The sequence below is a fragment of the Crinia signifera genome, chromosome 9 (assembly GCF_055691185.1).
Source record: "Crinia signifera chromosome 9, ASM5569118v1, whole genome shotgun sequence".
Classification (NCBI taxonomy): domain Eukaryota; kingdom Metazoa; phylum Chordata; class Amphibia; order Anura; family Myobatrachidae; genus Crinia; species Crinia signifera.
The window spans coordinates 61795422-61818982 of record NC_139225.1 but is presented as its reverse complement, the minus strand read 5'-3'; positions in this window follow the sequence as shown (position 1 = coordinate 61818982).

The window sequence follows — 23561 nt, the reverse complement described above, 5'->3', positions numbered from 1 at the left end:
GCACCAGGTCATGCATCTCCCCATAGGTGCAGAAACCATCACCATAGTTACAAATAAACACTTACAAAAAATGGATAAAGACGGCTAGTAAGTACAGGATTACACACATGATAAATAGGGCATAAATAACTCACATAGAAGGAAAATATATAATTTGTTACTATAACTAAAATACGGTACAAATATAGGATTATACTACAGCTATTTTATGCAACAGCTTTTGTGTTGTAATACTAGTACTGTATTTACCATACTCACTGACACTATTGTGAAAACTTACTAGGAAAATCCCGTCTCCATTTATATAATCCTCCAGTGAATTTACATTAAGTGTTTTTTTTAAATGATTGTTAATTTGTGAAGTTGTGAAACTCAGTGTGCCTTTTCTTATTAAAGTGTCAATTCTATCTCCTTTTTCCTTTATTGATAATCCCTATGATACTTTTTCTATGTAACTAAAGGTCTGCAGTAATTGAAATGGAGGGAATTCCAAATTTGGGTATTTTCTTTCCAATTGAGGGCCTGAGAGGGAATTAAAAAGGGTCTCATCTAGGAATTGATATGCATAACATAATCCGCCCTGATACCACATACGGAAACATGGATGTATTTCATGTGCTGGAAATTTTGGGGTTTTCCATAGTGGTAAGAATAGGGAGGAGTATTTTTGCAGGCCCTGACTTGTACGTAAGATTCACCATGCTTCAAAAGTCGTATTCAGCAATAGATTTTCCCTTATCTCCTTTTCCATGGCTTTAGGGTGTGTGTGTAGGAGTGTTGCCAAGTCTCTGTTTGGACTGAGGGCCTGTTCCCTCTGTTTATTTGTATATTTATTCCCTCCACTTATCCAATCTATGGCTATTTTATAGTTTTCCGCCAGGGCATATCCTCTTAGGCACGGGAGGTTCACCCCTCCTTTAGTCTTATGTTGTTGTAGTTTAAATTGAGCAACTCTGGGCCTTTTTCCTGCCCATATAAACTTGCTCAATGTCCTATTGAATATTTTAAGATCTTGTTTAGTTGGTATCAGTGGTACCACCTGGGCAATTTATAGCAACCTAGGGAACACTGTCATCTTATATAGATGGCATCTACCTATGTACAGTATGTTAGGGGTAAGTTTTTCCATTTAATAATATCCTTTTCTGCTCTGTCAAATTTGGGGGTAAAGTTATTTTAGTGTTCAGCATTTCCTTATACAGTATTCTAAAGACACTGATAGGAACAATCTCCTGCATCACTCTAGCTGTCACTCACATAACTTGGTTAAGGGTAACCAGACATTTTTTGGCTATGCATCACCCTTTACCTTCCTTGCGTTATTTGATGATTGACCATAACCCGCCCAATATTAGGGGAGGAAATTGTGGCATCAAATTACTAAAAAAAATGAGACCAACTGAATCTTTAGGTTAGACACTCTTGCCTCAAAGGGTCTGAGGGCCAGAAGCACTAAGGTCCAAAAGTGCTAAAATGGAGAGTGATAAACAGCCAGCCAATCAGCTCCTCTCTGACATTTTTTAAACATAGTCTGTGACATGGCAGGTTGGAGCTGATTGGCTGGCTGTTTATGACTCTCCATTTTATCACTTTTGAAGCTTAGTACATCCGGCTCTCAATGAGATACTTGGCATCAGTTGTCTAAAGCATTTATACGTTTATTACAACTATAGTTGTGATCCTCATTTATCCTGTTTACACTTTTTAACAATTGATTTTGTACTATTTTACTTGTCTTAACACTAATTATATTGGTATAACCAGCGGTGTAACTATAGCACCGCAGCCCCCACCACCGCGGGGGGCGCTGTGCATGTGGGGGCGCCGGGGGCTGCGGTGCTATAGTTAGACCCCCCCTCAATCCCCCGCAGACTTACCTATCGCGCTGGTCCCGGCGGCTCCGTTCTTCTGCTGAGGACCACCACAAAATGGCCGCCCCCATATAGCACACAGTTCTCTGAAACTCTGCTGTATGGGGGCGGCCATTTTCTGGTGGTCCTCAGGAGAAGAACGGAGCCGCCGGGACCAGCGCAATAGGTAAGGCTGTGGGGGATTGAGGGGGGTTTGCATGGGCGGCGGGGTAGGGGTAGGGGTGCTTGGCGGGGCAGCGACGGGGGGGCGCCCCCCCTAACGTCGGGGGGCGCCCAAAACATAGCTACGCCACTGGGTATAACAGTTATAGTAACAAATTATATCTTTGCCTTCTATGTGTGTTATTTATGCCCTATTTATTATGTGTTTAAGCCTGTACTTAATGCCCATGCTCATACTACTTTTTGTATTAATTTTGTTTTTTGTTTTTCTATTCGATTTTTTGTATGTGTTTATGTGTTACTATGGTGATGCTTTCTGCACCTATAGGGAGATGCATGACCCGGTGCATCATGCGCCGGAGCATGTTGACATCATGTCGCCTGTGACTGAAAGTGACACGCGGGACCTCTCTCGAGCATCTGTGTGATATAAAAGTATTTTTGTATTATTGCATATTTGAGCCAGATGAAATTACCCATTAAAAAGTGTATTGAAAGTTACTGCTAAACCTAATATACAGATGGAGCCCCCCTCTTTCATTGCCGGCGCTCATCAGAACATCCCCGCTGGTGAGCACTGGCATAGAGGGACTCCATTAGACTGTAACCCACATCCCCCACAATCTCCTGCCATTGTCCTCAGCCCTCAGGCCCCCGCCACTGTCACCACCACCCCCAATCTTTCACCAGTGTCCCCAGCCCTCAGAACCCCAGCATAATCACCCCCCTCCTCCCAATCTACCGCCAGTGTCCCCAGCCCTCAGTCCCCCTGCGGCATCCCCCAATCACCTAGTCTACTTAATAGAACCCCTAGAATAGCTAAATTCTATTACATTCCCAAAATACATAAAAATATGTCTTCCCTCCAGGTCGTACAATAATTAGTGGTATTAGCTTATTGACATCACAAATATCTGAGTTTATAGACAGATATATACAAAAGTATGTACTGCTACTAAAAACATTATATATAAGATACCACTCGCATATTACAAGTTCAAAATGATTTTGAATGGTCTCCGCAATAGAAGTGGATGTACAGTCACTGTACACAGCAATCCCACACAAAAAACTATCATTGGGATCAAAGAAAAACTGTGTGAGGATGAGAGTATTGTCCCACAGAAATCAGAATTAATATGTAATTGGTTGAATTTTGTGTTAAAATATACTTATTTTGGTTTCCTAGAATCATTTTTTTATCCTGTGCTGTGGGACAGCTATGGGGAGCATTTGTGCCCCCAGTCTAGCTAACCTATATATGGGACACTGAGAAAGAGCTGTATTAGAAGGCCCTTATAGGGCCAAACTCAAGATCTTTAAGCACTATATATAGATGATGTCCTTATTGTGTGGAATGGGAATAAGATCTCATTTGAATCTTTTATGGAGTAAATTAATATTAATAACTACTTAAATGTATTAAGTTTCTGGATTTGAAGATCTCCACAGAAAATGCTGACACACAGAAACGTACACCAAATTCAAAAGGTAGATAGCAACATCTATCTGGACTTTTTGAGTTGTCATCTGCCGAGGTGTAAGCAAAACATTCCTTTTTCGCGTTTTTCAGTTTACAAGGCTAAGGAAAAACTGCTCCATCTGTTTAGCCATTGAACAACAGTCAATATATGAAAAAAGATTCAAAGCAAAAAGGTACCCTGCTGAACTAATAACAGGCTAAAAAAAGCATTTAAAAAAGAGTGAAAAAGTCTTCTGCCCATTCATTGCCAAATATAATAATGTGGAAAGGGAAATTAAGAAAATAATACAGAAAAATGATCATGTACTAAAATTAGACCCTGTACTATCTGATAATCTGCCAAAATTTCCAGACATTATTTAAAAAAAGCAAAATGTGGGAAGTAGGTGGGTGGTGTATCGCTCTCAACTGGAGGAGGGATGGTAGATTGGTGATGCAGATCTTGAGTCTGTCCAGGACTCAGAGGAATATCTATATCGGTTTGGTTGATTGCGCACTCGGAGAGGTGGGGGTAGTTTGGGGTGGGGGGGTTAACTGTACAGCACTGTACAACTTTAACCATCATTCCTGACTATACTCTTTTTGCAACACATTCCCCAGCAACCCAACCAACCCCCCACCCCAAACAACCCCCCCCCCCCCCCCCGAGTGCGCAATCAACCAAACCGATATAAAAAAAGCAAAAGACAAATCAACGATCTCAAAACGTTGTCTGAATAAACTCTCCAATAAATGAGTTCCACAAATGTTTGGTGGTCTGACAGGCTCATTTCAACGTGGGCAATTTAAAATATGCCCCTTATGGAGAAGGGAGTGAGAAATTTCTGTGGACATAGTAAAAAAAAATATATAAAATTAAAAGCTGTATAAACTGTCTTTTGACTTTTGTCATTTACATGGTTTTCCCTACAGCCTCAAATATATTGGCAGAACAAAAAGACCTTTGTAAATTCAAATGCTGGAGCATACAAGAAATATTAAGAACAGAATCACCAATAACAGTCTGCCGTGACATTTTTTTTAAAACACCATAATGGTGATCCTAGCCTCAAATTAAGAGGTATAAAACATACAGTATAGAGAAATAAAAGAGGAGGAGACCGAGAAAAAACATTTGTCCAAAGGGGAAACCTTTTGGATTATAATGCTCAACACACTAATCCCTAGTGGGTTAAATGAAAATTATGAGATCACCCTCTTTTTTACAGGACACATAGGGATAACTTTAACTGCTTAGGGTAAACTGCAGGCTGTTGATACCTGTGGGCACACTTTGATGTAACTGTGTATTTTTGTATATTTTTGTATATATTTATGTTTTTCTTCACATTTTGTAAACTACCTTCTTCCTTCAAAAAAAGCCTGTCCTCTGCCCCTTTAATTGAAGTGTTTAAATGATCTGTCTCTAAGGGCACAGTAAACCTACATTTTATATGAGACCTACGTTAAGAAGCTTCTAATATTGAGTATATAAACTGTTCCCTGTTTCAAATTGAATGTGCTATAATACAAAGTAATGAAAGTATCTTAAAAACTAAATCACAAATGTTACAACTTTATAAGCTAGCAGTGCTGAAAATGTCGGCTAATAGGAGTTAATTAAACCCCTTTTGGAAACTTACTGATAGATGCAAGATGAAATCTTGCTAGGATGATTTGTAACACACTTAGGGGGGTATTCAATGTCCGGGGCATGGCTGTCAAGCTAGCTGGACAGCCGTGCCCCTGTCCCATTCTCGCTTTGCTCGACTTGAGCTCGGTGGTCAGGATTCAATTTCCTGGCGTGGCCGCGAGCTGAGGCCAGAAATAGACGAGCTTTGGCCGGGAGCTCGCCTATTTCCGGCTTTTCTCGGTAGAACGATCCCCGACAGCTTGTGATGTCGGGCTCGTTCTGCCGAGAACCCCTGTTGAATGCTGTCGGGGAAGACACCATTGAAAGACACCATTCAGCCCCTGTTGAATTCTGTCGGAGAAGACACCATTGAAAGACACCATTGAAAAGGGCCCCACAGCCATCTCCCCCGTAGGGAGATGGCTGCGGGAGCATGACAAACATTAAATACCCCCCTTATTATCACTGAACTAAGCCGCTTTTTTTGATGAAAGAAAGTACTGGATGGTGTTTTCTATATTTTATGCACATATAAGATTGCTGATTGGCTTGAGCCTAGTAAGAGTATCTGCCAGTGTTATGCTGGCCACCCCACTAACGAAGTCAATGATGAAATGCTTAGAAGCATGGCTAGCGTGGCGTGAATTCCAACCAGCTGGTGATCTGTGCTGTGAGCTGGGGAATACCACGCCCTGCTGTGTCTGACCGCAATCTAGTGGTGCTAGCGGTCTCAAGTTGCAGCCTTGCCAGGAGGAATTGTTTTATATCATTTGGTAAGCAGCCCACTTCTGACGATGCTTCTGGTACATGTTCCATACACAGATGTGCCTCATTGAGTTTATGTTTTTTTTATGTATTAAAAACAATACAGCACTATTGGGTGCCCCCTTTGTTGTACTTCCAGATTTACACCCTGTGCCTTGGGATAATGCATTATACATTGGGGAGCAGCAATCTGAATAATTCAAAGGACAAGAGCACATTTTGTGTCTGGAACAGCGGCGTAACTATAGCACCGCAGCCCCCGCAACCGCGAGGGGGGCGCTGTGCATGTGGGGGCGCCGGGGGCTGCGGTGCTATAGTTAAACCCCCCCAATCCCCTGCAGACTTACCTATCTCGCTGGTCCCGGCGGCTCCGTTCTTCTGCTGAGGACCACCACAAAATGGCCGCCCCCATATAGCACACAGTTCTCTGAAACTGTCTGCTGTATGGGGGCGGCCATTTTGTGGTGGTCCTCAGCAGAAGAACGGAGCCGCCGGGACCAGCGCGATAGGTAAGGATGTGGGGGATTGAGGGGGGGTTTGCATGGGCGGCGGGGCAGGGGGGTAGGGGTGCCTGCCGGGGCGGCGGCGGGGGGGGGGGGGGGGGGGCGGGGGCGCCCCCCCTAACAGCGGGGGGCGCCCAAAACGTAGCTACACCAATGGTCTGGAAATTGTTGAACAGTATTAGTTCTAACCCTGTCAGGGGGTTACAGAATAGAGTTGTCAGTGCATATGTATATGTATATGTATGTGTATATATATATATATATATATATATATATATATATATATATATATATATATATATATATATATACCTACACATATGATCGGTTAAATAAGTCTTTTGAAATAGCACCTTTTCTCTAAGAAGGATAAGGCAAACGTATAATTTAACATCTGCCCCCCCCCTCCCTCCTCATTCTCTTTTTCTCTTTTTCTCATTTCTCTTATTCCTGTATACAGTATTTTACTCATTTTTTAGTGTATATTCGTATATATTTCTTATACCTTTACATCAATAATTGTATAATTTACCTGTTAAATCAGTGATATATGTCCTTTACAAAAGAAGTAATGGAAATCATATGTGTAGGTTTATTTACGAATGTGTAATTAATGCCGGTGTTTCTAAAATTATAATAATCCATTTTTTGTCCCCATGTAGATAAAATAAAGGGCCTTATTCTGGTCGATGCGTAAATTTCCGAATTCTTTCGGATGGCGTTTTTTAGCCATCTGCGCATGCGTGGGCAACGCTATGCGCATGTGCCACGCACGTCTCCGTACTCGTTCTCACTAATACCGTACAGAAATGTGCACCGCATTCACTCGTGAAATATGGGCGTAATATGGGCGTCATTCGGAACTACACAGGGGCGTAGTTTCAAAGTGAGCTAAACTGGGCGTAAACATGGGTGTACACGAGGGAGTGCACTAATTCTGGTAGGCGTGCATTCGGATAGAACACCGACTGCAAACGAACCAACTGGCAGGAAATATGCGGTCTTCATAAGCAAGTTTCACTTTGCGGACACCTCTCGGTCATGCGCTAGGCATACGGATCGCCCAATTAGTACGGCCGCACCTGAACCACTGTCAGCTGAACACAATACAATCCACTCCTCTACTCATTACTCATTAATGACACTCTTTTCATTGCTTCAATTGGAACCATTGCAGCCTAAATGGACCATTACTAAACACACAAATGTATGCTGAAAGCACGGCTGCATTTTTAACACACATTTACACTGCAAGCAATGGACAGAACTTTGTATCACTAATATAAATATACATGTCACTTCTACATTCAGCAATAACAGGACACATTTGGGGATCAAATGAAAAATTTATTACAGTTAGGGAAAGCATAACATTTTAATAGCATGTTATGTGGCACATGCCAAAAAATAAAGGTACCATAACAAACAAAAATGTACAAAAATGTATTCTTTTCATACATAGCCTCAGCAGAATCAGGTGGCTTCACAAGAAAAATATAGCACCAACACTTAAAGTACAGCAGACAGTAATGGTAGCAGAAAGAGGGCAACAGGGGAACCAAACAAAACATTTGAAACGAGGGCAAATGTGGGTACCCTGTGCACGGGATTGGTTTGCACACATGAAGCTGACACACACAGCAAAATGAAAGATTTGGGAAGACATAAGGGTGGAGATTAATGCGGAGCCAAGTTCATTTTCGGGACCGTTTGGCCCTGGTAGGGTCCTTGCCACGTGCAGCAGCTCCTCGGCCACGTTCACGTTGGGATGGTGGGGCAGGTGGAGCAGATGATGTGGAAGGGGGGGATGGTATTCCCCTTCTGCCAGCAGGGAGTGCTGGTGTTGGGAATGCACCAGAAACAGCTGACAATAGGGCCCTATTGGTGGTAAGTAGCTCCACCACAAGCTCATTATGGCGGAGGAGGAGGTCATTTTGGTGCAGGGCTTGCTCTGCCAAAACCTGCAGGCTGCCAGCTATGGACTGCTGGGTGGCAGCCATGCCCTGCTGGGTGGCAGCGATTGTCTGCTGGGTGCTGACAATACCCTGCATGACCTCCTCGGTTCTACGCTGCCGCTCTGATGCTAAGTCTCCCTGCTGACAAATCTGCCCAAGCATCTGCACCCACCTGTCCAAATCCTGTGTGGCCGTTGGCTGCTGCTGCTGCACATGGCTGGCACCTGTGGCAGGTGGCACTGTCTCCTCCGCCTCCTCAAGAGTATCACTCCCGCACGTTGGAGATGCTGCTGAAAGAGAAACGTACAATTACAACACATTCCTATAAAATTAGTACTAACTACTTATGGCATGCAAACAGTAGCAAAAACTTCCACTGGGGCCTCACTATCCATGTTGCTCACCCCCCGGACCTCCTCAATTGCAATGCAGGGCAGAGCCAACTCCCCCAGGGGGTGAGCTGCAGTCGGCCTGGCATGGGGCCAGCCCCAGAGGTGTGGCTGTGGTTCCAACGTGCGGGCATTTTCCTCTTGAGGTTGGTTTTGAAGTCATGCCACCTGCAAACAAAGTTTAAATATTATTACATGTTACCCCTGACATTTGATTTAGCATGCATTTAAATATACTACAGATTTCAACGTGTGCTTCATTCAACATAACTTACATTATGTTAAACTATAAAACCAACACTTTGAGGAAACATTTACACTCACCCTACAATAAATATAGAATAAGTGACATGGCAATCATGTCTGTTGCTCCTAGCAATGTGAGCGACCATTTACCATATCCATCTAACATCTAATAAAAACATTAATGGTCTTGTTCTGCTCAAATGTAATACACTTGAACTTGCCTCTTTTTCACGTGCTCCGTCTCACAAACTTGTGGAGCTACCGCATTAATCTCCACAGTTATGTCCTCCCAAATCTTCCATCTCCTTGTGTGTGTCAACCTGTCCTGGGTCCTGTATCCAATCCCGTGCACGGGGTACCAGTATGGCAAGCTCCTGCGCTTCAAATGCCATGTTCCTGGTGCTTGGTTCCTCTGTTGGCCTCTTTCGGCCACGCCCACGGCACGGCTACCAGTCGCTGTACTTGAAGTGCTGGCCTGGCTACTCTCTTGTGAAGCCACCTGCTGTGTTCCCAATGATTCTGCTGAGGCAGAAGATGGCCCAGCTGTAGATTGGGCAGCTGTAGATTGGGCAGCTGTAGATTGGGCAGCTGTAGATGGGACAGCTGCCTGCTCACCTTCCAATGGCTGGTCTCTGGTGAGGGGCACATTGGAGGTGATGGAGTCTAGGCGAGCTAGGAGGCGCTGATGCTCCAGTTTTCCCTCTGATTGTGAACCAGACATGTTTGCAGCACAAAGTTGTATTTCGTGCACACCTATATATACACATTGATGTAATAGGCGTACATCAGCCCCACCCTGCGTTCTGTGCAGCAGCGTACCGTACGGCGATGTACACCGTGGTGTTTTTGAGGCGCTTAGGCCACGCCCATACCTGCGGGAAACCAAATGTACAAAACCAGGCGTACATTCTAATTGTGATTTTGTAGTCATTTGCAGATTTTAATCACAATGAACAACTGCAACTTTAGGCAGACATAAATGATATCTGTGAATGTTATTTTGTACTGTGCACTTGTTTGGTATGTACAACAAATGACACTAACCCATTCCATATGTTAATCCAGTCCACAATTCATGCAATAGTAATCATTGCTTGCTTCCAAATCACATGTGATAGGCCTATAAATACTGCCTTGATGCTAGGTACATTTTAATCCACATCTATAGTGTGGGCCGGTATAAGGTAAGTGTATAAATGGCACCATGGCCTAATAATGGGAAAAGGTATAGCACTATTTTGCATGTTAGTGGTGTATTGCTTTCAGACCAATAAGGCTGTCTAATTTAGTACCTTGTACAGATATGTCTAACTGTATATTGTGCCACACTATTTAACCTATTGTTTTCACCCATGGTTGGTGAGTATTTTGGATCTCCTAATTCTTTCAGCCTGTCTGCTTTGTATGTGTGGCGAAGGCCAGGTCAGCGATGCCAACCTTTGGCAAGGGTTGCTTGGCGATGCAATGTTTTTGCCGATTGTTGAGCGCATACACAATGTTCATGTCAATATGAATAATAAAGTTAATACCAAATACAACACTTAACAACCAATCACAGGACATGAATATTTGTCATGTGCCAGTGCTAAAATGGCAGCATATCAGCATGCTGCTGGCCCTAGTCTCCGTTATGGAGCGGAGGCTGGGACGTGCAGGTCCCTATATTTCCAACAGGGACAAGCGCTGGGCCTGCGTTGCTGCCCGGCGCCGAATCTTCGCCCGCACAAACGTGCGGAGGACCGTTGCCCAGCTGGAGAGGCGATGGTCCGACCTGCGTAGGAGGCAGCCAGAATTACTCCAGCGTTTGAGGCGGCGTCTTGAATGCTGTAAGTATTGACGCAAATCACACATAATTAACAGTGAATGCTTTCATTTTCACATTATTAACTAATTAAATTACATGAGGTCAAGTGGGTGTGGATGATTTAGAAATGGCATATACTATATGTGTGATACTTTCTCTTTCACATGCAGTAATGTGGATATAATATGTAATTGTAATAGAAATTTGACTGTTAAATGACACTCATCCATTTTGTTTATTTTTCCCACAGCGCGGGAGAGAGCCAGACAGGCCCAGGAGGAGGCCTGTGAGGAGGCCCAGGAGGAGGCCCAGGAGGAGGGCCAGGTGGAGGTCCAGGAGGAGGTGGAGGAGGAGGGCCAGGTGGAGGTGGAGGAGGAGGCGGGCCAGGTGGAGGTGGAGAAGGAGGGCCGCCAGGAGGCGGAACACTTCCACTCCACTCCCCCTACACACACCCCTCCCCCTAGCCACTCCCCAACCTCATCATTCTCCCTTTCTTCCCCACCCATCTACCCTGGTCATGATTACCCACCCCTACCCCTACCCAACTACCCACCACCCAGCAACGTGGAGGCTGAAATGGGTGCGGAGATGGCAGCCAGTGGTACGTAGACGTAATGCCTCATTACTTACTTATTTAGGTACAGTTTGTTATGTCGCACAGCTGATTACATTTTGCTATACTATAGTAAAGAGTAGTGGTTAGCAACAGACACACTTTGGGGTTAGAGGGCCCTGCTGCAAACGTATAATCTGGAGGCTCATGTAGGTGATTATTGATTATTTATGAAGGGTCTTTCTATACAAGAAAAAATAATACATAAATGGAGTATGGCCAGGCCTGATATATAATGGAGTCACAAGTGGGCAGTGCCCCTTGGCCCCCCTCTAGCCAGTGGGCCCGTGTTGTTGCCATGTATTTTTTAAACCAATTATGTAGGATGGATTTTACTTTGAAAATGTTTGGTGCATGGGAGTGGATTAGTGCTGCACCTTTACCTATCTGGCAATGTGACAATGATTCATGGAGTAAGGGGTAGAGGGACTAACCCAGCCTTTCCATGTGGTATGTATGTAATCTATCTATCTATCTATCTATCTATCCTGCAGTTTAGCATTGAGCAGTGACATGCAGGTTTATATGTATGGCAAAATGTGACAAGTTCTAGTGGATGTTGCTTTCTAGTACATTGGTGAGTGGTAAGGCAGGACAAGTGTGAGTGAGGCTCAAGTGTTGTTGTGCTTTTGAAACATACATTGGCAATGTTATAAGTAACATATTCTGTAGTGTAAGCCACTGTGTGTGTGTCACCATCATAGTATTTTTTCGAATTTGAAACACTATTGGCTATTTAATTGTGGATATGTATGATTTATCATGCTGTAGGTAGTTAGGATTGAATGTAGGTATCACAATGTGCAATGTCAACCTAAATAGCATACTTTAATGTTGAACCCCCTTTAACATGCCCAAAGATGACCAGAGGGAAGAAGGCGAGGGTGTGCGAGGGGCCCTCCAAAGGATGCGCCAGCACCTGCTCCTCCTGGCAGCGGATGTGCAGGACCTGTGTGACCTGCTACTATAAATTGTTTTAATTTTTTTTTGTAGTTCAATAAATGTTTCTATGAAAGTTAGAAGTGGTCTGTGTGTTTTTGTATCATTTTACAGTATAGGTATAAATAGTGTTGTATATTTATGTAAGTTGCAAACGGTATATACAGTATAGTATATAGATGGGTTTATTGCATACAAGTGCTTGAAAGTGAAGGGTAATGTAAAGATGTAGATAGTGTGTTGGTGTGTATGTGTGTGTTTGCATTTGAAGAATAATTGATGATCTAATATGCATACATAACACATGGGCATAAAGGGGCAAGAAAGAATGTTTTGAACTTTGCATGATGTAAGGGTTAATCTAAAGTGGTAGTAATGTGTTTAATTATCAATTTGTAAAATAATTGATGACCAATAAAAACAATCCCTTTTAAATAAGGTAGCCTAATTGCATAAGTGTGTCATGTGTGAGATGTATGAGTTCCGATGATAGTAGTAAGTTTTGCGGAAAAACACCGCATCGGTGCGTACGTGCAGCTTCATGTCCGTTCTGACGCTGTAAGACCGTGCAGAATCTTTGTGTGTCCACCGCACACGCAACAATCGTTGTTATGCTGTTTAGAAAATCTCTGAAATCCTGTGTGGTCCAAAAGTACCACGACCGATGTGGTGAATAAGAGACTTTTTAATAAATATATATTTTGGACTATAATCTTTGGACTTTACTGCTTCGTACTAAGTTAAAAGGTTGTTTAGACCCAATCATTAATAGGGCTAACCAAGGGCGCCAACTTACATCTGTTATCCATACTCTCCCTTTTCCTCATCCAACAAGAGGTACTCGTAAGTTCGGCAGCCTAGAAACATCTATTAATAAGGAGTGGCGCGAAACAGGAGTCTGTTCTCTCTCTCTCTCTCTCTCTCTCTCTCTCTCTCTATATATATATATATATATATATATATATATATATATATATATATATATATATATGACATAAAAAAGGGAGGAGTTGGCACTTACTAATCTTCACAGCGATGTGAAGGGTTGACTCACATTTATTCAGAGAAGTCTAGAGTTCAAGCTTATGTTTCGATCCATACAAGGACCTTTCTCAAAGTTGGTTCAAGTGGCAACAAATGGTCAACTCTTGGTTACAGGAACAGGGGATATTTTTGTGTTATTAGTTGTTTTTTGTTAAAGGAAATCTATGGCACTCCAGCATTTGGCTCTTGTTGGGTGAGAGTGCATGGCTGTGGTCCCATACCATTCTGATAGTCTCACTTTTTTGGCACTTAAAGTACTTACCTTAAAGCGCCTTTAAGTTAGTTGACATGCATGGCAGCCTACCATTAATGATATCATCCAGTGATGTCACCCATGGCAGCTGAACATGCAAGCCATTGCCTAAATTAACTTGCATGTTCTGACGGGGGGGGGGGGGGGGACAGATTGATACAGATGCATGGGAGTTCATGTTGCTAACTATATAGAGTGTACACACTATGCAATTTAATTTAATAAATTGGCTCACAGCTTGTAGTGTGTACACTCATATTGTTGATCATGTGCACTCCCGCGTATCACTATTGACACCCCCCCCCCCCATCAGAACTTGCAAGTTCAGTGGCAATGAGCGACGTCACTGGACAATATCATAAATGATATTGTCCGGTGCGTATGCACAATATTGTTCACCCGTGGCTGATATCGGCTGGGGTAAGCATTATACTGTAATGGATACACTACAATAATCCCTATTTTAGTGACAGTCCTTAACGTAAAGCCCTGTTACATTGGAAGTCCCACAACATTGGAAGTCCCGTCAAGTGTAATGGGGCTTTACGTTATTTTATCCTTATCATTTAAAATGCATATAAAATTTACCAATATGTATACTACAAACAGAATATCAAAACGTACATCCACTCCAGAAGTTGAAATTAGTGCATATTGAGAAAAATCTCAGAACAGCTAAAATGCAAGCTTCAATGACTATATGATTAAAAGGAACAAGCAAAGAAAATATAATAATTCACAAACTATGGATTTTGTGCTATTCACTGTATTAATACTCTCCCTCTACCATCTAGAATAATAACATATTTCCAGCATGATGGCTTTTCAGACACTTTGTCCCGAGAGAAATTGACTTTCCTATATAATTGTGAATATAATTATATTTCCTTGAGGGTTTTGGAGGTTGACTGCTGTGCTGTTTTCTTCTTATAATGAATAGAACTGAGTTTAGCATAGATAAAATTTATCTGCCCATTTGGAAATTACAGAAAAATAATAATTTGAAATGTACAGAAAGGGCAAATAAATTAGAAAAAAAACTAAGACAAAAATAAAAAAGACTAAATATCCATTATAAATCAAGTCATCAGCATTTGCAAGGAGCACTGTCTCTGAATTACAGTAGTAAATCTCCTCCTTACTGAACCTCATCTCCCTTTAAGTACCCACAAACTATAGTTGATGGCAGGGGTCGGCTGGCAGCTTTTGGCCTGGGGGGGCAGATGCAAGTAAGTGGCCCAGGCTTTTCCATGAGTGCATTGCAATGGAAAACAGGCTATGTAGCAAAAAAAACTAAAAACTTTGTAGAAGTGATCTGTCCAATGTGAAGTGGTTTCAATAGCCAATAAATGTAATATTGTTATATAACATAACTGTAATCAAATACAAAGCCTACAAACCTTAGCTGATAAAGAGTAGACCATTCTAGTGATCCCTACAAAATTACAATTGCAATATTCTCTTATTGACCTTCCCTAACACAGACTCTCACCACTACAATCCATCATGAATGCAGGTGCGAGGTTACTCTTCACAGCAAGATATTCATTGTCTGCAAAGCTACTCTGTCAGTCAGTTCATTGGTTACTTGTATTCTACTGTATTCAAGACAAAACACTTTTACTTATACACAAGACCATTAACCAAACTACACCAACTAAGATCTCTTACCTTATCTCAAAATATCTTCCACCTGACCTTTTGCTCCTCACAAGATCTACTGTATGTCTCTCATCCATATGCATTACTGGCTCCCTTTCACAATCGCAGGACTTTCTTCAAGCTGCAGACACTCTGTGGAATGTGCTTGCATGCACAATTAGACTCTCTCCTCAAGTCTCTACACCTACAAGCGTTCCCTGAAAACTCACCTCTTCAGGCAAGCTTATCAAATTCCAGAACCAGCCATATAACCTTCATAAACCTTTCCTATGCAATCACATCTCCACTGTACAGGTCACACATATCCTCTCTCTTTTTTTTCACACTTTCCATCCTCCTGACCCAGCCAAACTGCTGGGTCACCATAAAATTGCATGAGAGAGAATAAATAAACTATCATAAATATGTTATCCTGTGATAACATTATTACTCTTTGATTTGTTCCCTGAAATTATAAAGGGACGTTTAAGGATATTATTAAAAAGTAGCAGATTTGAAATTGGATACAATTGATATCGTGTTACATGGATTTATCAGTATAATCAGAACCAGTAGACAGTTCATAAGAATGTAATGTGAAACCCACTAGTGGAAGTATTTAATCATATGTAGAATAATTAAAAAGATATATAGAACAAAGTGGAATCCTACAGAACACAAATACAGTGCACAATATTTTAATCTTTTTTCATTTATTTTCAACACTTTTTTCACATCTTTATTTTCTAATATTCTTTATATCTTGCTTGCTTCAGCAATTTTAATACATGTACTAATAAAAGTTACATTTCAAAATAAGTTTTTGTCTGTATTGATTCCCTATAAGTCAAGCCAAATATCAGCCCCAAATAGGAATACTCTTTTCTTTTGTCTTTGGGTCACTGTATCATACAGCAGACCAGGTACCTTTGCTTTCGGGTGGACATTATGCAATAAAGAATATCTATCCTTGTGTATCAATGCTTATTTCCCTATAAATTGTAAGCTTGAGAGCAGGGCCCTCATACCTTTTGACTGTCTGTAAATACCAAGTTTGTTCACTGTCTAATATTGTAAAGCGCAATGGAATTCCCCCGATAATAAGACAGTCCACAAACCTTCAAGCATCTCATGAAAACGTACCTCTTCAGGAAAGTATATCACATTCTGTAACCTTCCACATAACATTTCTAATCAATTACAGCCCTCTACACATTCCACACATAACCTCACACATTTTGTCTTTATTCTCTTTCTGACCTTAAGCCAACATTTTGGTGTGACTATGGGCCTGATTCAGACTTTCTCACTGGGCTGCAAGTATCCAGATCCCACCGATCAAGTAAGCGCCGCCCTGCCGAGCTCCCTCACATCGGCCCATTGCATGGCTGTGAATGCATTCACAGCCATTAACACAGGGAAAATGACTCACCATCAAATGATTTTTCCCCTGCTCGCAGCACAAAGTAAGACAGGACTCACTCGGCTCTGTGAAGACTGTGGGGAGAAGGAGGCCACTGCTGACGCTTCCAATGACTGGGGACTACATTTATTTTTCTGGGACACTCCTGGAAAACACTGGTTTTATGCTCCCAAACTCCCGCCGCCTGTCAAACACATTGAGAATGGCCAGTGAAGGTTAGCCTTTGCATGGTCCATTTTCAAAGGACCCCCACGCATGCACACAGTGTGCATGTGCGGTCTTTCAATAATTGGGTCTGAATCGGGCCCTGCTGTATATCATGTGCCCAGTAAGAACCTTTTACACTCTGATTCGACCCTTGTGCAACAGATAGCACCTATCCTTTGTATCAATGTGTATTTCCCTATATATTTTAAGCTTGCAAGCAGGGAATTTCTATTCTATGTATGATATTATCTAGTTCTATTCTATCACTGCTGTTTGGGAATGTAAAGTGAAATGGAATATGTTATGCTACTTATGAAACTGTTCAAAAACAATAAATAAAATGTAGAACTATGATAGAAAAGCAGCAATGTGTGCATTGAAACATAGGTAACAGTTGAAAATAAATTTGTTGAAAACATTAAATATAGTAGTTTATAATTATAATAATAAAATACATAGAATTTTAAAATATGAAATGATCAACTTTAAAATTGCATTTACAAGAGAGAACATGAATTTCATATTATTTGCTGTAGTAGAGATTCTGGGGAAGGGGTATGGAATTAATGCTAAAATTTGTCCCCCAGTTAAAAAAATTGTCAGTTTTCACCCAATTTTTAGACTGTTCGAAAAGCTCAGCACAGACTAAAATTACATGGATCGGCAATCCATGTGTTTTCGGCCAATATTGGTCGTATTTGCGACCATGATGATTCACCACCCCAAAGAAAAGGTTAAAAACCATGGGCGTAAATTTACTTAAAAATGTAAATTTACTAAGATAGGAGTTCTATTGAAGATGACCAACCAGGTTCTACTTCTTACAGTTATAGATATAATCTGATTGCTTTGCTATGGGCAGCATTCCATCATCAATAGAACTCCTAACTTAGAAAATCTATCCCAAAAATGCTCGCAATTGAATACTGAGGTGTTGAGTTAGTGCCGTTATTTTGGCTAGCCAAAAATTGAATACCACACTCTCTATGCTAATATTATCTATAAGCTGTGTCACAAATGAGTTCAAACATATGACTCCCTTAAACAAACACTCTGCGATTTGCACCTGATTTTACCTGATTCTGGCAGATTGGGCCAAGATATAGGCCCACATAGTATGTTGTGATTATGTTACCCGGGAAGGTCCCAAGGACACGTCTTGTCCAAGGGGTGAAGTTGCATAGTATATGGGGGGCCTTTAGTGCATTATGTCAATGTAATAGCATTTGTCAAGCTCTAAAGTCAATGCAGACAATGGATAGAAACAGACACAAGTATTAGTAAAATATTCATAATGTTGGCACGCTGGTCAGGTATGGACCAGAACGGCAGGCAGATTTTATTATTTTCCATAGCAAATCAGAAAAATATCTAATTCATGAAAAAATGAACTTAAACCTATAGCACATACTGTATTGAATGAATGGCTAGCAGATTTTACTAAGGAAATTCCAATGTGAAGGTGTCACGACCACCATGGCTGCTACCCTGATCCCCTATGCTGTGCCTAGCTCTGGGTCCTGCAGCAGCGTGTCTCATACCCTAGCACTCACCTCCGCTCCGGTGCCTTGTGCTGGTGGGGTGCAGATGTCTGCACTGTCACCGCGTGGTGACATTGGTACGCTGTGCTCCAGTGCCATGCGGGGCATGGGTGGTGTGTGTGAGACGCCATGTGTGTCCGATCCTGGTTAGGCCCTGGCTGGAAACACCGGCAGACTGCGCAGCTGCGCACACTCAATGCCGGCTGGATTCTGTCGCCTTCGCTGGCGGCCGCCATCTTTTTGGTTTCTCCATCCAGTCCTGTGCGGCTCCTCCCTCGCCTGTCAAGTGGCTGTCCAATAGCCACACAGCTCACCTCTTAAGTACTGACTGGCCGGACAGACTGGCAGTCAGTACAATGATGTCCATGCCTTAACATCATTGCTCACTCCTGGCTGTCTGTGGTAATACTACAGTTCCTGTGCCTCCACTGAAAGTCTTCTCTTGTCCTGCCGATCGTCTACTGCCTACCTGAACACCAAGGAACCTACTGCCGCCAATACGGACTGGACAAGGTTAGCCCCCCAAAGGGGTATTATCTTCATCCTAATTCCTGACGGTTAATCTCCACGGTTACTTCTGGTTCAGCAGCCACGATCACACTCAGCAAGGACTCCAAGACTTTATCACCAATCATCCCATCCTTATCCAATCATCCAATTTTTCATCCAATCATCCAATCTTCATCCAACCATCCAATCCTTCATCCAATCATCAAATCTTTCATCCAATCATCCAATCCTTCATCCAATCATCCAATCCTCATTCAATCATTCAACCTATTCTTCAATCATCCAATTCTTCATCCAATCCTTCAACCTGGAAACCAATCATCCAATTCTTCAACCAATCCTGCAATAATTCTTTCAATTGTCAAGCATCCTTCATCTTCTTCAATAAAGACTTATATTATTGACTTTTATCATTTCATAAACGTTCAGTATATTATTGTGCCATCATTCACAACCTGTATTACAGTACCTTAATAAATAAGGTTTATTTTACAGCATTGTTTCATCACTTCTGTCGTTCATGCAACATCCCTATATTAAAGCACCTAGCCTCCGTTATACTTCAGCTGGTGCTTCACGAAACGTGACAGAAGGCTTGTGTCAGCCACCTCCCATCTCTGCACCAAATCAGCCGCTCATACTGGGACCAGGCATTTGATACAATATTGATCTCTTCAAGTACTTACTAGAAGTTAAAGGGTTTCTAAGAAGACATTTATTCTGGGGTGTATGATGTCCACGTGATGGGGAATACAGACAGTAAGCTCCACTCGGGCAGATACTGATGACAATCATTGTAAAGCCATAAAATGTTCTTTTGGAAAGTTTGAATAGAACTAAAGGAAATAGAAGCAGTAAGTTTGAATGAAGCTGCTGCTTTTAACTGGAAGTCATACTAGAATTTTTTTCTAGAATGGAAGGTCATGGTAGTACTTTAGTAATGGAGACAATAATGAAAGATACAAAATGGTGACCTAGAAGAGAACTGAACAGAACAGGACAATTTGCTGATCCTCAGAAATAACAGGTCATGTTTCGATATATCAGGACATTTCAAGCATAGTAGAGAAAAAAAATGCTATGTTTTGTACAATAAACTCCTAAAATAACCGCTGAAAGCAAATATGAATGCTGAAAGGAGAAACGAGGAAATGTATTTCATACAAGGTATCATCAAAATCCATTTACTCACCTTTAACCTTTCTACACAATTACTGAAACATATTCTCTACATGAATGGAATGATTGTGAGTATGGATAGCAATCAATGTATACATACGTTATATTGTTTATGTTATAATTATGTAAAGAGAGGGGTATAATTTCATATAACAAAATCTAAACAATGTTTTACCACAGCTGAAAAAGATTGCAGAGGATAACTAGTTTATCCGAAGCAACATAAGCTTACCAGCATGGGCATGTAACAAGGAATCATATACACTGGCATGTGGGGGATGAGCTTTTAACCCTTTCCCGACATTGCCTTTTAAGGTAATTTTTTTTTTTTTTTTCCTCCTTGTGTTCAAATAAGCGTAACTTTTTTAATTTTCCGGCTATATAGACACATGAGGGCTTTTTTTTTGCGGGACAAGTTGTACTTTCTAATGGTACCATTTACTATACTGTATAATATTCTGGGGAATCAGGAAATAATTCAATGTGGGGTAAAAAAAAAAAAAAAACGCAATTCCACAATTTTGCGCTGGTTACGGTTTTTTTGGAGTTCATAGTTCGTTTAAAATGATGGGTTATCTTTATTCTATGGGTCGTTACGATTCCGGTAATACCAAACTTATATAGTTTTCGTTACATTTTACCACTAAAAAAAAAAATAGAAAATGTTACGGTTTTTCGAATTTGCGTCGCGTCGCCATGTTCTGCGGCTTATAACTTTTTTATTTTTCCACCTACGGACCTGGGTGAGGGCTCATTTTTTGCGGGCTGAAGTGTACTTTTTAATTAATACCATTATGGGATATGGGCGACTTTCTGATCTCTTTTAGCTATTTTTTTTTGGGTAGGCGATAGTTTTGGCGTTGGGGATTATTTTCCGTTTACGCCTTTAACCGTGCGGGATAACTAATGTTATATTTTAATAGATCGGACTTTTAGGAACGCGGCGATACCAAATATGTTTATTTTTTTTATTATTTATTTATTTTTATTTGGGAAATGGGGAAAGGGGGGTGATTTGAACTTTTAATATTTTATTATTTTTTTTTTATTTTTAAACTTTATTTTATTTTTTTTTTTACTTTTACTACAAGGCCCCCTAGTGTACTTGACCACTAGGGGGCGCGATCGCCTGTACTAGGTTCAGCCATAGAGCTCTATGGCTGAACGTAGTGATTTTTTTCACTTCCTATTACATCCTGCCTGAGGCAGGATGTAATAGGTATGAATACACGGACAGCACAGGGGTCTACATTAGACCCCTGGCTACCATGGCAACCGATCGGCACCCTCCGATCGCGCTGCGGGGGGCCCCGATCGGCGCCGGAGGGGGGCGCCCCCCCTCCGATCAGCTATTTAAGCACTGCGGGCGCTTTGCCCGCGGTGCTTAAAGGGTTAAACGGCCGCGATCGGCGAACTCGCCGCTCGTGGCCGTGAGAGCAGGGACATGGCTGTAATATACAGCCATTACCTGCTCTCTATCAAGCCAGCTCACTCCGTGAGCTGGCTTGATTCACCCCCAACCGACATATGACGTAAATGTACGTCATATGTCGGGAAGGGGTTAAGGGGATGAACATTATGTGAAGGGAGTACTGATTTGATTGGTTGATGGAATACTAGGGGAGTGGCTCTACATCTGATATATGCCTATGTCTAGAAGGTTCCATCTCTTTTCAGTCAGATTTGTTGGAGGAGATAAGGGCAGTCTCTCATACTCATACTTTATGCTGCCCCTTTTGTTCTGGTAATTTCAGGGGGCTTATGAATATTTGGTTATAGCAGGAGATATTTACTCCCCCCCCCCTCTAACAGTGGGCTATAATGGTACAGGCCTTCATCCCAGTCAGGATTACATCCACCTGTTGTTTCCTTATTAGGCTATTGTGCCAGAAGCCCTGCTGCCACTGCCTCACCTTACTACAGTCAGGCTTATAGTGGCAGTACAGTGTCAGGGCTCAGCAAGCCCTGGCAGAGCTGCAGGGGATGGGCTGTTATGGGTATAGAGTGTCGGAGGGGTCAGCACCATTTTACCTCCCCCGCTAACAGTGGGCTATAATGGTACAGGCCTCCATCCTAGTCAGGATTTCACCCCCCTGTTGTTTCCTTACAGGTTATTGTGCCAGAAGCCCTGCTATCACTGATTCACCTTACTACAGTCAGGATTATAATGGCCAGTACAGTGTCGGGGCTCAGCAAGCTCAGGTAGAGCTGCTGGATATGGGCTGTTATGGGTATACAGTATAGGAGGCATCCTTATAGCTCCCTGCTTTGGTTGTTTAGGGATTTCAGAGTATAAAGTGATTCTTATATGTAACCTGCTGGGAGCATGTGTAGGGATGGATGTTGCAGGTAACACTTTAAGGACACACATACCCTCTCTTGCCTATGTATAGTGGTGGCAGCCATTTTGCGTGTGGACTACTAGTTTGTCCATCAATTCTTTATGAATCAAAGGCCCGGCAGCGCAGTTCCCTCTTTAAATTTCTAAGCACAGCACTCCAAATCTAATTCCTATTATACACAAGTATACCTAGCAATATAAAGCAATATTATTTATATACACTGAACAGTTAGCTGTCAGTTCACCAACAGTACCGGTTTTGCTCACCCTTAGTATATTATGTTAAAGAAAAATATGTGACAGTTATTATTTTTATTTATTAATTTAGTAACAGCTATTATGTAGCGCACTTAACCTACGCCGCTTTGCGGGGAGTGGTGTAGCATTCACACCAGCCCTGAGCCAGTGTAGCTTGCAATCTACACACACACATTCATTCTAGGGTTAATATTGTTGGCATTGATTTTGCCTAATGTGTAGTTTTGCAGTGTGGGTGGAGTACCTGATTGCAAGGAGGGGGTACAGTTTTCATACTTGGGGCATTGTTTGTGGTCGGGCCCATGGTCTCAGTGCAATCAGTGTGATCTCAGAGCTCGGTTCCCTCTCTGTATCTGCCATTCCTTTGTTCTGGGAACAGTAATCCATATTTATTTACTAGGGTACGCAATTATACCTGACAATTTGTAGCTGATTCTTATTGGTATTCATTTATATTTACTGTACAGTTATGTTTCAATAGAACAACAGTGCCTATTTTGTCCACTATTAGTACAGTTAGTGTTGGGTGCCCAATATTAATTCTATTAGTTAATTTCTTAGCAAATCTTAGAGTGCACTTTACTTACAACTTTACTTTGCAAGGATGCTTGTAACATTCATGCAGTCCCTGTGCAAAGGTAGCTGGCACTCTACACACATATATTAGATCAAGGGTAAATATTTTTGAGATTGAACATGAGATTGAACATGTTTTGTACCGTGGGTTTCATCATATGTAATCATATGTAATGACATCTTTATGGTTCAAAGGCCTCGCAGTGCATTTCCCTCTCTAGATCGGCCCAGTCCCTAGTTTTCTAA